We start from the raw sequence: 17,086 nt of genomic DNA on the forward strand, positions 1-17,086 counted from the left end.
TGGGGCAAATAATTCAGTGACATCGTCTTGGCCACTCCACCCGGTCACATGGGCGGCAAGCCACTCCCACCCAGTCACACGGGCAGCAAGTCACTCCCACCCAGTCACATGGGCAGCAAGCCACTCCCACAAAGCAAGCCACAACTACAGAAGAGGTTCCAAAATTTTTGAAACCCACCCCTGATTGGATATTTGGAGAATATCTAAGCTTAGAGAAGGCCTGCCTGCTTGCCCTGCCTGTGGAATATTCTAGCATCTAGATTCAAAGGCTTCCCCTTTCACTACAGCTTTTTAAACTATTATTAACTTCCATGTTTAACTACAGCTGTGAAACTTGGTTGTTGGGAGGAAAAGATTTAATGATGTAGATACAGACGTTTATGATGACATATTATGGCAACTATAAAAATATAATCATAAAAGCTATTAAGTTGAGTAAAAGGATAAAAACAAAGCAAAGGCAGAGTTTTGACCACCGAGGAGATGGGAATGTGGAAAATGCCGATCCAAATTGTGTGACATCCATGTTACTCAAGCACACCCCAACAATTTGAATTGAAACATTTACCCAGGAGAATGGTGCAAAGGTAAACACTAGATTTCAAAATGAAAGAAATGCATGACAGGGGCAGGAACAGTATATGCCACATAATTACAATCTCATTTGCTTTCACCATGTGCATGTCTTTCTGTCTTAAAAATTAGAAACCAAACCTTTATGCTCACTTGTTACTTTTGTATCTCTATAAATAACCAAAAGACCTTCTCCTGATTGGTTGGGAGTTCTGTGTGTTGCAGAAAGTACTATATAGTAGAATATAACTAGAGGGCACCTGATTGAGAAAGGCTAAAGTATAACATAATCTCTATTCTGGAGATGCACAGTGGTGGGTTGCAGGTGGTACGCCCCGGTATGGGCGGACTGGAGCCTGCCCGGAACACCGGATACCGTTTCAGTATGGTGCTCTGGAGGGCCCATCTGCCCACCAGAGCTCCTTACCGGTCTTTTAAGTCTTTGGTGCTTCCACGCATGCCCAAAGCATGTACAGTGCCTGCACGATGCTCCGCTGAGCAGCTGGAGTATCGTGGAGGCGCTAAGACATGTGTGCACTGCACACATCTATGTGGACGCCGCCAGGCCCGTTCCAACCGTACTGGTTAGAATGGGATCCGGAACCCACCACTGACTGTGCAACTTTATTAGTTAAGTGAATTAAGTGAAGAAATAGTCAACAACCTGTGCTTCTAATAGAATAGGATAATGGGAAGAAATGTAATATTTCAGATACTTCAGATAATTATTTGCTGCTGTAAATTACAGAGCTCATGAACTTGATGCAATTTCACATACATTTAATCAACATTAAATAGTTTATAAAATTATTCCACGCTTGAACCCACTGGAGAGGCAAGGAGGGCAAGTATATAATTTTCATTATGATGTGCATAATACTATTTTGTTATCATCTTGGTTTGTTATGGATGCTACTATTACCAGGCATTTAGTTAAATATTTTCCCCTTCCAAAGGAACATTTGCTGAAAATTCTTGGAGAGATTTGATGACTCTGCACAAAGCAATTTGGAGAGAATTAGTTCCTTTTCATTCTCATTTAACTTTTATTCAGGAATAATAGATTTAAATAAGGCTGCCTCACAAATTTATCATAGATTTCTTTTCAGAGAAAAGGATGTTACATGACAAAATGAAAGCTAGGGTCACATACTGTGGCTTATAATTCAGGCTTGGCTAGCATCCATTCCAAAATATTTCTTGGCTTAAAAATTGCAGAGAAAGATGTATGTTGGGGGGAAATGTATTTTGTCCCAAAAATACATATATTAGGAAAAGTTCCACTGAGTACACAATGCAAACCAAATGCATATTTGAGAGCAAGTTCCATACAAATCCAATGTGGTGGTACTTATTTTATTTTTATTTTTTGCTTTGGTTTAACAGCTGGGTAGCAGAGCTGCATTATTGGAGATTTGCCTGCAGTACATATGTGCCCAGTTTTAGCAAAACTATAGAATGCCAAGACAAAAAAAGGACAATAAAAGGACTTCCAGTTAAGAATATTAATTAACAAACTTAAATCAAATTCCATTCTGAAGAAAATCCTGATATTGCATTTCTGGGATGGACTATTAAAACCAATAATCAGTACATAGTTGCTTCTAAGTGTTAGAAAATAAATAGAAAGGAGACAGAATTGCTGTCTCAAATGCCTGGAGACTAAAGAATTTGGATGGAAAAGAACTGATTTTGTGCCATTCTAGCAAGCTGGAATGTTTCTGGATTTGTAGTTCCCCTAATGATATTATCCATTCAGTCAAGTCCAACTCTTGGCGATTCTATGGGCTAGAAAGGATGTACTGTATTTCTAAAGAGCTGGGGTGGTGCAGTGGTTAGAATGTCATATTGCAGGCTAACTCTGCATTCCACAGCCAGGAGTTTGATCCTGATCATTTCAAGATTGACCCATTTGTCCATCCTTCCAAGGCCAATTAAATGAGCACCCAGGTTGTTGGGGGGAAATATGCTGACTCTGTTAACCTCTCAGAGAGTGCTGTAAGGCATTGTGGAGCAATATATAAGTATTAAGTGCTATGGCATTGGTGTGTGAAGAAAAGATATACCAATGCCATAGAAATACAGTACATCCTTTCTCCCTCCCCTCTTTATTCTACTCCTGGCAACAGCTGCACTTTGAGGCTAATATTTCTTCCTCTGGTTCTAATAGGGGAAATAGCTTTTGTTCTAGAAGCTGAGAAGCGATTGCTCTAATTATACAAATCTTGAGCTGCTGCTGTAACTCTGTGGCATATTCATTACCTGCTGATTAATCTATACCTGTGTCATGCAGTCACCACAAGCGAGGCGGCCAAAGGAATGCTGTCCTAGATATGGGAAATGTCACTAGGGTTTTCAAATAATCACAAATAGATAATAAGTCACTAACACCCCCAAATGTACCTGTGCCTTCTGAAGACTAGGTTTTCTTATCAGCATGATGTAATGTGATGTAATTTGTTACCTCCTCCATGCATGTATGTCTTTGTATATGTGTGTATTTGGATATTTATGTGTTTGCACATATGTTTTATGTTTTATATGTTTTATTGTACGCCGCCCCGAGTCCTGTGTGGAGAGGGAGCGGCTAATAAATTCAAAATTTATTATTATTTATTATGAAATGATCATTCTAGCACAGGGTATTCATGGATCCTATTGAAATGGTGTAAGTAACCCACAGCCTTGGATACCTCATTATCCTTCTCCGATGTAGAAAATGCAAGCTCAACTACATGCAACACCCTTTGTCCCAATTGAACTATAGTTTTGAATGGAGTTCCCTTCCATGACAGTCCTGCTCTCAGTTCTTTCCAGAATCACTTCTTTCCTTTGAAGTCTCTCCAGTTAGCTCAAATTAGCTGCTTCCCACTGCCACTTTTTTATGTGGCCTGTTATCCCTGGAAAACAATACTTGAAAGCCCAGATGATTATCTGCTGCCTTTATCTTCAAGCTCATACAAGTTTAAGATTGGGAACTGTACAATTTTCCTCACCATGAGGTAGATATATAACACAGGTACACAACTTTTTGTCGGCTCACAAGTTTTCTATAGCAAGCTGCAAGCCAGATGCTAAAATAGATTGGGTGATGGATCATATGGGAGGGGGTAGTTTTTATAGGGCATGGGAGGGGGTAGTTTTTATAGGGCAATGCACTGTAAAAATGTAGACATACTAGATATAGTTGAATTTCAGACATTTCTTTGCTCTTAGTGGTTGTCAATGTTTTGATAGGTCATATATGGTCTCACAACTCAAGAATTTTAAGAGGTGAAATGGGCTCTTCTACCATTCATAAGGATGAAGACCAATTTTTGGCATCCATTCTATAAAACATTGCCGCTGTTCACATAAACACTGGCTCAAAAATATCATGTTGATCAACAATTCTGCATTCTGTGTGAATCAGAAAATTGGGTTAGTTCCATAAATGTATCATAATAAGGGATTCATATGTCATATGAAAACAGTCTGGTAGCAGACAGGAAGAAAATGTCCTGGATATGAGAAGGGGAAATTAGTATCTTTTCCCTTCCTTCCCAAACTTCCCCTTGTAATACAAAGAAGCAGGGTATTAACTATAATTAGCATTATGACTCATTCATCCAGGTCTCTTAATTCTTATTCAAACACTTACGGTTTTATGTTGTCAAAATAACCTAGGTTCTAGAACAGTATATCTTCCTTGAGTTAAGGTCGCAACTATAATTATCAAAAATAAGCCTGCAAAATTAAAAGAAAAGTTAGACAGTAACACACTGGAGATTTTTTAATGTTATTCTAGCAGTAAGAAATTGGAAAATTTTAACATTAAGTTCTCCAAGATTCATTCAGCTAATTATTCTCCAAGAATTCCAGATCCTCTTCCACATATTAATCCTTTATATCACAGATTGTCAGATAACAATAAGAAGATATCACTAAAACTAAATATGTTTTGAATTGTGCATCCAACTCCACTCATATACCATTCATTGTGCCCTGCATTTAAACTTCGATATTTTCAGACACTAATCTTCTCAGTTGATATAACCAAATGCCAGTCGATATCCTGTGTGAAAAAAGACACTTGACTACTTGGTGGGTGATTTAGCATGTTCTTTTGTAAAAGTGTTATTGACTAGATTTACAGCAGAATGCATTAACATTTTCCAGCACATCTCTCATCTGGGATCAGACTCCTGTGTTAGATGATTATGCTATTTACTTTTTTCCAGTGGGCTGCAGAAAATGATATAAGTAAAAATAGAATCATGCATTCTAAGATGTATAGGTACTAATCAGAAGTAAAACCTACTGTATTCTATAGGTTGAATTTATGACCAGGTATATCATTGACATATATTATAGACCAGAATTCTTCATTATAATAAGTCACACTGTGATGTGTTTAATTTTTATTTAGAATGTTGTATGCATCTCTCCACTGTGATTTATAAGGAATGATATATAGCTTATCATGTTATGGTTTATGCAATAGGTTATGATAATGCTAAGCATGGCTTCGCACAAATCAATATTGTGTTCTTCCTTTCAAGTTAAATAATGCTTGAAGAATAGTGCATGTTTAAATAGGGCGATATCAAGACCAGAACTTCAAAAATTCCTGAAACATACATTGCATACAAATATACTGAGAAAGCTTGATTATAGGCTCTCTTCATACATTCTGAGCTAAAAGTGGCTAGCTACTTGACATTCAATATGTTGTGCAATTTCAGCTAACATGGCTAAGTTCGTGGTTCAACTTATTGTTAGCATCTAGGTCAGGGGTGTCCAAACTTGGGAACTTTAAGACTTGTGGACTTCAACTCCCAGAATTCCCCAGCCAGCTGGCTGGGGAATTCTGGGAGTTGAAGTCCACAAGTCTTAAAGTTCCCAAGTTTGGACACCCCTGATCTAGGTCATAGACATTTAGCTATGCACTTTGGGATGAACACCCTTTGAATGGTGCAAGAGTATGAACGGATTTCCAGGAAAATTGAAGACTACAGGAAACATTTGTGCTTCATTAAAATCCTGTAGCCAAGAAGGCTCCACACACATTTGCACTACTCAGGTAATCCCGGGGACACAGGTTAGCCTCCAAGTGGCCTCAAAAACTCTCTAAAAGGATGCAAATGACCAGCTGTCTGCAAGGAATATAAATCCTTCCACTCCCCACCATCCAGTCAGAGCTGAAGAAGCTTCTTGGAAGTGAAGCGAAATGTGTTCAAAGAAAAACCAGAAAGTCCAGTTGCCTCCGAAAAAGTACGTTTGGGATCTAGGAAATAAATTAATTCAATAAACCACGATTTGAATAAAAACACTCCTTATGGAGACCCTCAGCAGTTAAGGACTGTATTTGAATAAAGAGGACAGTAGGGAAGGGAAGAACCAAGATGGCGACATATTAATACTTTTTGAAATATAAATTTCTGGCTTGCAACAAGTATTACCACTTCTGTCTTAACCCAATGCCTCCAGAATGTCACCCAGGGCAAGAAAAGCTGGAACCCACAAATCTAATAGGGGGGAAAAAGGAAACGGGAAAAGTACTTTTAGATCTCATAATATGCTCCTCACCAGCCCCAGCGTTTATTGGGGTCACAGATGTTTATCAGAGATCCTTCCCTGAAGTCTGGTTCAAACATCAGACTAAATTACACAGGTAGTCCTTGACATACAACAGTTTGTTTAGTGACAATTCAAAGACACAAAGGCAGTGAAAAAAACGATCATTTTTCACCCATCGCAGCAGCCCCCATGGCCATACAATCAAAATTGAGACACTTGGCAATTGACTCATATTTATGACGCTTGCAGTGTCCTGGGGTCGTGGGATCCCATTTTGTGACCTTCTGGTAAACATAGTCAATGGGGAAGGCAAATTCACTTAACAACCATGTTACTAAGTTAACAAATGCATTGATTCACTTAACAACTACAGCAGGGGAAGTCATAAAATGGGGCAAAACCCACTTAACAAATGCCTCACTTAACAACAGAAATTTTGGACTCAATTGCAGTTGTAATTCGAGGACTACCCATATTTTGCTTGCTTTTTTTGAGCAGAGCCTCATTTTCACTCCCCTGTTTCTCCAAAGCTTTTATCTATGCATTTGTCTTCACTTTTTCCTACCTTGTGCTGCCTCTACAATAGGAAAGTGTGAAAGATTCATTCCATTCATGCCCTGTCCCAATCAGCTAGGTCAGCATGCAGCTTGTAGATCAGGGGTGTCCAAACTTGGGAACTTTAAGACTTGTGGACTTCAACTCCCAGAATTCCCCAGCCAGCATGGCTGGCTGGGGAATTCTGAGAGTTGAAGTCCACAAGTCTTAAAGTTCCCAAGTTTGGACACCCCTGTTGTAGATAGTACACTACATTACCTGTTCACGTAGAAAGGGAAAACGATGCTCCTCTTCTCCCCTCCCTTCCCACTGACATGTTTCCAACATGTGTCTATGTGCTTCATCATTTCCCTAAAATATGAGCAGCTGGAACAAGGAGATTGTTTAGCAATGGAAAATGCCTCATCAAAATACATTTATACTGAAAGCAGGGATGAAATTTAACCGCAAACAAGGCTGTAGTCGTGTTGCTGGTGCACTCTTAGAAAATGGTAATGAATCATTCTTCATCAGACTGGAATGAAATATTATATCATAAGCTGATTCCATGTTACAATACAATACAATACAACAGCAGAGTTGGAAGGGACCTTGGAGGTCTTCTAGTCCAACCCCCTGCCTAGGCAGGAAACCCTATACCGTTTCAGACAAATGGCTATCCAACATCTTCTTAAAGACTTCCAGTGTTGGGGCATTCACAACTTCTGGAGGCAAGCTGTTCCACTGATTAATTGTTCTAACTGTCAGGAAGTTTCTCCTCAGTTCTAAGTTGCTTCTCTCCTTGATGAGTTTCCACCCATTGCTTCTTGTTCTACCCTCAGGGGCCTTGGAGAATAGTTTGACTCCCTCTTCTTTGTGGCAGCCCCTGAGATATTGGAACACTACTATCATGTCTCCCCTAGTCCTTCTTTCTATTAAACTAGACATACCCAGTTCCTGCAACCGTTCTTCATATGTTCTAGTCTCCAGTCCCCTAATCATCTTTGTTGCTCTTCTCTGCACTCTTTCTAGAGTCTAGAGTATTGGGTGGGATGTCAGAAGGCCCAGGCTTCTGACTGTATTAGTATTCCCACTAGTGGTTTAGATAAAAAGATGGAAGAAATCCATACCAATGTCACAAAATTGGATAAGAAGACAAAAATAAAGACTTCCGGTTCCGGCGGCTACGGCGACGGGCAAGGACTTTGCCCGCTCCCGCTCTTCGGTGGGCTTCCCCTGTCTTCGGGGGGGGGCACAGGACGCCCCGAAGAGGCGCCCTGCCGAAGGAGCGGCTCGCGGAAGGCTCTGGCACCGGCGGCGGCTGGTGGGGGCTTTTCCGCTTTGCTCCAGGCACCGGGGAGCAGTTTTGGAGGACGCGCCTGCGTCTCGCCCCATGCCGATCGGAGAATGCAAAACTGAAGGAAGCAGCGGCGGTGCGGTGAGATGCTTCCTCTCTTCATCCCCTTACTTTTGATTTGAAAGGCTTTTCAGTACTTTTAAAAGTTAACCTTTCGGAGTTACTCTTTGAGGAGCGGCTAGAGGGGAGGGGGATTCCCCCCCCTTGGACAAGCGGCTTGTTAAAATTCTGCTCTCGCCCCCTGGGGAAGGAGGAGGGGGGAGAGCCAACTAACGATGCCTCACCCCAGTAAAAGTGCGTTTCATGGGACTTAGATCCAGAACTTATTGATGACCTGAGAACTTTTTGAACTTTTAAAATCTTCTATGCCTCTGAGCCCAAAGCTGGCAGGGCAAGATGGCACACTTCCGTTGTCTTCATGAACTGTGAAACCTGACTCCACCTTTAAAATTCAGGCTTCCGGTCTTTGTCTCCGAATCACCCAGAGGAATCTCTTGTGGATTGTTATTTTCTGAACTCTTTGGAGAAAAAACTTTCATCTATTGCTAGAGTGATTAAAGAAACTCCCACCTGTTTGGATCCTCTGCCTTCTGGACTCGCCTGCCTGCTCTACTTCTCCAGCTGCCCAGTTCCTACACTGACTGATCTCTTTGTTTTATAAACCATGTCTCCAAAAAGACCACCTCCTGGAAAACCTGGCTTTGCCACTTCTGCTCCAACATCTGCAACATCCAGTCCAGCCACACAGTCAAAGATAACAGAACTGATGCAACCTAAGACTACAGAGATAGACCTTCAACAAATGCTTCAACAAATTTTACAAGGCCAGGAGGAAATTAAGAAACAGCTAAGGGAAATGAAAGATGAAATTAAAGAGAATCAAGTTCAAATTTATAAGAACTCACAGAGACTGGACCTTGTGGAGGGTGGGGTGGCGGAGGCGAAAGGGGGGGTAGAGGCTTTACAGAAGGGGAACAAAGAACTTGATATCCAACAAATGAAAACAGAGTTTGAGAGAATGTCCTTTTATCTTAGATTTCAAAATGTAATAGAAGCAGATGGGGAAAACATAAGGGACATTATGACTAATATTCTAGCTGAATACATACACAAAGATAAACAGCATATGGAATGGGAGATAGATCTGGTCTATAGAGTGAATTCAGCATATGCCAGAACACACAATGTACCCAGGGAGGTTCATATTAAATTCCTTAGGAAAACCACAAGAGATGAAATTCTGGGTGTACAAAGGGGGCAAACACTGACATACCACGACAGGGAGATAACCATTCTGAAGCAGATTCCCAAAAAAATTAGGGAAAAAAGGAAAAGCTATTCGCAATTGGTGAATAAACTATACCAGAAGGGGGTGTGGTTTAGATGGTTGATGCCTGAAGGTATGCTGATATTCTGGGAGGAGACAAGAATCAGAATCAACACACCCATAGAGGCACAGGCCTTTATGGAAAAAAATAAAGCGAACCTAGAAAAAATAGAAGATACCACAACGGTCACACAGGACACGGGAGGGGCCGGAGCTCTGCCAGCGGGGGGTGAAGGGGAAACACTAAGAAAGCTCAGATCACAAAAATGAATAAGAAAACCACAATGTTATAAACAGACCGAAAGTAATAATGAAATTATATCTAGACTATATATCATAACTATATAAATTGATTGAAAATTATTTTTTCTAGAATTAATATGCTGATTTTTTATGATTATGTATTAATGTTTGATATTTAGATGTAACCTATGAGTTTGGAGGGAGGAGGCGTCTGCCACACTTGCAACTGCCAAAATTTGTAACCATTCCACTTACCCTTTTCCTTATAAATGTTTTAAAAAACCAATAAAACTTTTTGAAAAAAAAAAAAAGAAGACAAAAATAAAATAACCTTAAAAGGTTACAGAAATGTTCTTTCTTCATAGAAACTGGGGAATACCTGGCTTGGTGAATAGTCGATGATTGCAAACTGAATAGAAGCTAGCATGAGATTTGGAGACAAAAAGAACAAATGCAGTTTTAGACTACATGAATAAAAATGTAATTCCAAATTACAGGAAGTCATCATTTCACTTTACTCTGCATTGGTTAAAAACCCACCTTGACTATTTGATTCAGTTCTGTATGCCGTACTTTGAGAAGGATGCAGAGTTTTTGCAATCGGTTCTGAAAAAAGAACCAGGAATTAATAGGAGAATAGTGACTAAGTCGGAGGAACTGTAAGTAGTTGGGTAAGCTCAACTCAACTTACCCACTCAGAAGACTGGGGAAATTGTAAGAGAGGAGAAATATAAAGCATATAGTGATGCTATTTATGTGTAAAAATTGAATAAGAAATGATAAAGAATTATGTAAAGAGAATAATAATGTTGAAATTGGAATAACAAAGCTATGGTGAAAAATGACTAATTTGCAAAGATGAATTAATAGTTCTTAGTTGAAGACATAAATAAAAGATGTATAGCAATGATATTTAAGCTTAAATGAATTAATGGAAGAAGATAAAGGATTATACAAAAGAGACAAATATTGGCAAAGTGAGAAGGTTAGAATATATTGGAATTATGATTATGAATGTGATGTGTAAGATGTGACACGATCAACACTCTGTCCATAAAGTATGTATGGAAAAAAGAAAAAAAATTGTAATAAAACTTATTTTTTAAAAAGGAAGAAGACTGGGTAAAGATGTTTCACTCTTCAAATGCATGAAAAGATGCCACACAGACAGAAGGCTAGACCTGTTCTCTGTTGTTCTAGAGTATAGGATATGAAATGAAGGATTTATGAAAGCAAATCCAATTGAATGTTGGTGGGTAAGGGACTGCTTAGTAGTAAGAGTAATTCAACAATGTAATCAACTAGAGAGGGGGTGACCCTCATTCACAGGATGTATTCAAGCAAATATTGGACAGTCACCTTTCTGGGAGGGTCTAGGACAACTTGCCATGGTCAACTCACTGAGGGACACCTAGACATAACCAACTTGTTGTGGGTCAACTTGCAGTGGAACAAGAGTTATATGAATATCGAAGAAATGGTGGAATAGAATTATTAAAGAAAAGATACAAAAAGAGGGACTGACAGCTCCGGCCAGCCCAGAGGCCTGGAGCTGCCATTCAGGGGAGAAACCTGGGCCAGCTGCCGAGACTCACCAGGCTTCATTCCTCTACAAACAGCTGAGTAAATCTACAAAGCTAGTGATAACTGACTGATAACAATCCACGATTAATTGTCGGGTGGTTTTTGTTCTCGGTTAGGAGGGGATGGGTGTGCGTAAGCGTGGGGTGCAGGTTATACTAATTACTAAGTAAATATAAAAGGCGGTGGGGAGCACTGGGTGGTAGACAATTTATTCATTGCCTTAGTGCAGGGGTGTCCAAACTTGGGAACTTTAAGACTTGTGGACTTCAACTCGCAGAATTCCCCAGCCAGCCATGCTGGCTGGGGAATTCTGGGAATTGAAGTCCACAAGTCTTAAAGTTCTCAAGTTTGGACACCCCTGCCTTAGTGCTTTGTTCATCAGTTCATGCCGAAGGAAGAATACAAACTGCATTTCAAACCGTTTCTGTGTTTGGCTCTTTTCATTAACTCTTCGGAACCTGACAGGGAGAAAATGAAATGTGAATGACAAAATTTAATTTTTAAAAATTATTTTAAATAGCAATAGCACTTAGACTTATATACTACTTCATAGTACATTACAGTCCTTTCTAAGCAGTTTACAGAGTGAGCATATTGCCCCCAACAATTTAGGTCCTCGTTTTACACACCTCAGAAGGATGGAAGTCTGAGTCAACCTTGGGCTCGTGAGATTTGAACTGCTGAACTGCAGCTAGCAGTCAGCTGAAGTAGCCTGCAGTATTGCACTCTAACCACTGCACTACCTCAGCTCTTGAATTGTTCCCTAATTGAATTCTTGAATTGTCCCATGGCAAGGTGTCCTGTGACAAACTTGCCGTGATAAGTTGGCTGCAACAAATTGTCTGTGATGTGTTGGCCACAATGAGTTGGTCATCGTGAGTTATCCTATTTTGTACTCTGGGATACTTTAATTTAGATTTTTGCATTGTAGTAGGCTGGGACTGAATGCCTAAATGGGCCTTCTAACTTTTATACTCCAGTTATGATATGACATGATACTAGAAGAATTATGATTTGCTTAGAATTATGATCTGCTTAGCTAATAAGGCTGCCTGTGTAATCTATCAAAACTCCTAAATTGAGATTGTTGGAGGCAGAATGCAGCATGAGTTCCAGCAAATGAAAAAAAAAACATACCCATGTTGTTCCAGCATCTTATCCTTGAATACAAAAAAAAAAGAGATTTCTTATGTTTGATCATTCAGCTAGTAAACATTTGTGATTGTATGAAGTGGGGATGCTAAAGCCAGGAGCTACTTTCAAACTGCTGCAGAATCCTTATTGGACATGTTCCTTCACTGTTTGTTGACTAAGCCACAATTAATTTAGTCAATAATAAACAACTATACTTTGGAGTACTACATACCGCAATGGCTTGATACACAATTACAATATCCAATACAAAACCAATAATAATGGGGAACTCATCAAATTTGCATATGACACCAAGCTGGCAGGAATAGCCAACACTTCAGAAGATAGGCTTAAGATACAGAAGGATCTTGACAAACTTGAACATTGGGCACTATCTAATAAATTGAATTTATTTATTGGGATTTTTAAATATTGTGACTTTTTAATTGTTTTACAGCTATCAGCCTACCTCCTCCTTGTATACGTCTTATATACGTCCTTGTCATATGTATGTCCTGTCCAGATTTGTATTGTACTTTGTATTCTATTTGTTTATTGTACACCGCCCCGAGTCCTTCGGGAGAGGGTGCGGCTTAGAAACAAATATTCTATTCTATTCTAAAATGAAATTCAATGGTGAAAAGAGTAAGGTTCTACATTTAGGCAACAAAAATGGAATGCACAGGTACAGTATAGGTGGTATCTTGTCAGTAGTAGTAACTGTGAAAGGGATCTTGGAGTCCTAGTGGACAACCATTTAAATAGGAGCCAGCAGTGTGCAGCAGCTGCCAAAAAAGCCAATGCAGTCCTAGGCTGCATCAACAGAGGGATAGAATCAAGATCACGTGAAGTGTTAATACCACTTTATAATGCCTTGTAAGGCCACACTTGGAATACTGCATTCAGTTCTGGTCGCCACGATGTAAAAAAGATGTGGAGACTCTAGAAAGAGTGCAGAGAAGAGCAACAAAGATGATTAGGGGACTGGAGACTAAAACATATGAAGAACGGTTGCAGGAACTGGGTATGTTTAGCTTAAGAGAAAGAAGGACTAGGGGAGACATGATAGCAGTGTTCCAATATCTCAGGGGTTGCCACAAAGAAGAGGGAGTCAAACTATTCTCCAAGGCCCCTGAGGGTAGAACAAGAAGCAATGGGTGGAAACTAATCAAGGAGAGAAGCAACTTAGAACTGAGGAGAAACTTCCTGACAGTTAGAACAATTAATCGGTGGAACAGCTTGCCTCCAGAAGTTGTGAATGCCCCAACACTGGAAGTCTTTAAGAAGATGTTGGATAGCCATTTGTCTGAAACGGTATAGGGTCTCCTGCCTAGGCAGGGGGTTGGACTAGAAGACCTCCAAGGGGTTGGACTAGAAGACCTCCAATACAACTCTACTATTGTATTATTGTATTATATTGGATATTAAAATTATTAGAATATATATATTCAGTTTCTCCACCTGACTTGGATGTACTGCATTCTTAAACACATGTGTGGTGGTTTTAGGAAATTAATACTACTAATCAGGAGCCACACTTCAACATCCATAAGAAGCTTTTTTTCAGTAACCTTAGAGTATTCTGCTAATAGTAAATTTGAATTGTGACCTCCACAGCTTTCTGGAGCCTAGTTTCAAAAAGAATAAATAGTGGGGCTACTGGCACGAAGCATTTGCGATGAGAAACAATTGCTCCATAATTTACTTTCATTTTGCAAAATCTTATCAGTTAATGGTTGGACAAACAAAACAAGGTCCAAAAATAAAGGATAATTCAATAAAGCCTTACGCAGAAGCAAATAGGCAATTTCCTTGCCCGAGTCTCCGAAATTCATTCTCAATTAGGTTTTGCTTGGAAACACTAGAGCCTCTTAGTTCAGCTCATAGCAGCAGGGCACAAATAACACCATAAAGTCAGTATGCTATGCAGCGCTCCATTAATGCAGCTCTTGCATTCACTTAAAAGTTGCTGCTCACCTTATGTAAAAAAACCTTTGGCGGTGTGTCATAATTAGAGGTAGCCATCCACTTTCTTTTTAAATGGCATATATTTTTAAAAAATGACATTACATCTCTTAACACTTAACAATTTAGGTGTTAAGAGGTGACATGTTTCATCTACACAGGTCAATTTAAATAACTGTCAGGCCAATTATCAATTAGAATTAAAATTCTGGAAAGCATATTTGGAAAAACGTTTTTAATCCTTTCCCTCTCCCTGCTATGTCCTTGCTCCTTCCTTCAGAGGGTGGAAGATCACAAATATAGTATATGCAGAATAAGTTCTTCATATGAACGGGGCTTACATTAAGTGGGAAGTGTTTATTGGAAGATCTACATATTTAGATCTGGGTGGTAAAAATCTGAGAACCACTTGGTGGTGGTAAACAGCAAAAGTGGCATTTACCTCTTTGCTGCAACCTAGTGATCATCTGGATTTTTTTTTTAACTAGAGACACATTTAGTTTGGGAGAGCTTAATTTTTCACAAGAAAATGACATAAATTCTATATTGGAAGTATATTTAAAGGTTAATCTTCCTGCAGACATCTCTCCTTCCATGGCCACTTTTATATGGGAGACGAAAAAAATAAGAATGTAAAACTTTTCTTTTTAAAAATATTTATTATAATAGGTAGTTTTAACCCATATTTTCTTTTCTGAGCAGCTCTAAACTGCAATGAAGAAATGCATGGGATTTTGCTATTCTAAACATATGGTTTCAATAAATATTTTAAATATTTATTTAGTGATAGAAATACATTTAACATTTCTGAAACAAAGACTGTATTTGCATCAAACTTTACCTCTGGTTAACTTAATTTATTTAATGATTAATTTATTCTCTGGGTAATAAGGCTATAAATAGGTTGGACAGTTAGTGATTTGGGGAGTCGCATGAATGCCATCCAAAAGAGAACAGATTTTTTTCACTACCTGGTTGCTTGGTGAAATTGTAAATACTATTCTGCATTTAAAACTGGCTATGATAGGGTAAGGGACATGGTGGCTCAGACGCTGAGCTTGTTGATCAAAAGGTCAGCAGTTTGGATGTTGGAATCTCCAGTGCTGCGTAATGGGGTGAGCTCCTGTTACTTGTCCCAGCTTCTGCCAACCTAGCAGTTCGAAAGCACATGAAAAATGCAAGTAGAAAAATAGGAACCACCTTGGTGGGAAGGTAACAGAGTTCTGTGAGCCTTCAGCATTTAATCATGCTGGCCACATGACCACGGAGACGTCTTCGGACAGCACTGGCTCTTCGGCTTTGAAATGGAGATGAGCACCACCCCCTAGAGTCAGGAACGACTAGCACATATGTGCGAGGGGAACCTTTACATTTACCTTATGTAAACATGATACAATAAACCACAAATGGGTCATTATTTTTAGCTACTATATTTAAACTAATATATTAAATGAGTAAACATGGTTCAATTAACCCTGGTAATCATGTTGTACAAGTACAGCCAGTTTGTTTTATCTGCCACCTACCTTAAGGTTGAAGTGATTTAAGCATAGCATTTTAAATTTCAACTTGAATGGGCTTAAACCGCGCAATCTTCTATATCCCAGCAATGGTCTACCAGAAAGCTAGGCAGAGGATGGGTGAAATCAATATTTGATCTTTGCATTGATTGCAAATCCTGAACACTTTCACCCTAATAGAAAATTTTTCACCTTAATAGAAACATGTTCCTTTTTTAGGTCTCAGAGAACGCTTGTCAAAAGTAGCTGATACATGTCTTTCTTTAATAAGAAGTTTGAGCAATATGCATACAAGAGCAGTTGGAAAACAATTTCAAGGAACCCTGGTAAATATTTGTTTTTAACCTTCTATTTTGTTGCTATAGCCTTTTAGGAACATGAACAGAATATGCTTTCCTCAGACAATATTTGACTTTCAGTATGTCTATCCTCAAAACGGGGCACGGTCGCTCAGTGGCTAAGATGCTGAGCTCGTCGATCAGAAAAGTCAGCAGTTCGGCGACTTGAATCCCTAGCGCCGCATAACAGAGTGAGCTCCCGTTACTAGTCCCAGCTTCTGCCAACCTAGCAGTTCGAAAGCATGTAAAAATGCAAGTAGAACAATAGAGACCACCTTTGGGAGGGTGCACCTTCAGCGTTTGGTCATAATAATAATAATAAATTTGAATTTATTAGCCGCTCCCTTTCCAGGCAGGACTCGGGGAGGCGTACACTAAGACATATATAAACATACATATATACAAAGACATACATGCACGGAGGAGGTAATAGATTAAAACATTTAGACAAATTAAAACCATTAACATACCCCGTTCAATAAAAACCCAATATACAATAAAAATTTAAAATTTAAAAAAGACAGTCAGGAGGAATATGAAAAAATTACGGTTGAGCCAGGCCAGATAATTGAAAGAGGTGGGTCTTCAACTGTACACGGAAGGAGCGGAGATCGGAAATAATCCTGATGTCACGGGGGAGGTCATTCCACAGGGCTGGGCCCATCACAGAGAAGGCTCTGCTCCTGGGTGTCGCCCCCCGACACTGTTTGGCGGACGGCACCCGGAGAAGTCCCTCTCTGTGTGAGCGAATTGGTTGTAGGGATGTGTGGGGCAGGATGCGATCCTGCATGTAACTAGGTCCTATGCCATGAAGCGCTTTAAAGATCATCATCAAAACCTTGAAACGCACTCGGTAGACCACAGGAAGCCAGTGCAGCTCGCGCAGGAGAGGTGTTACAGGGGAGTATCTAGTCCTCCCCATAATCACCCGCGCGGCCGCGTTCTGGACCAA

At 39.7% G+C, this 17,086-nt stretch overlaps 1 protein-coding gene and 1 long non-coding RNA gene across 3 annotated transcripts in view; both read left to right on the forward strand.

Moving 5' to 3' along the window:
- The window catches only part of TP53I11 (tumor protein p53 inducible protein 11), a 373,245-nt gene that overhangs the window by 168,300 nt on the left and 187,859 nt on the right, over window positions 1-17,086 (forward strand). The window lies entirely within an intron of this gene.
- The window catches only part of LOC309385115, a 58,964-nt gene that overhangs the window by 369 nt on the left and 41,509 nt on the right, over window positions 1-17,086 (forward strand). For both annotated transcript variants that reach the window (XR_014174157.1, XR_014174158.1), the window contains exon 3: window positions 16,016-16,122. This is a non-coding gene — a long non-coding RNA (uncharacterized lncRNA). The remainder of the gene's footprint in view (window positions 1-16,015; window positions 16,123-17,086) is intronic.

Source organism: Natrix helvetica (assembly GCF_964273705.1).
Source record: "Natrix helvetica genome assembly, chromosome: 1".
In the NCBI taxonomy this organism is placed as follows: Eukaryota; Metazoa; Chordata; class Lepidosauria; order Squamata; family Natricidae; genus Natrix; species Natrix helvetica.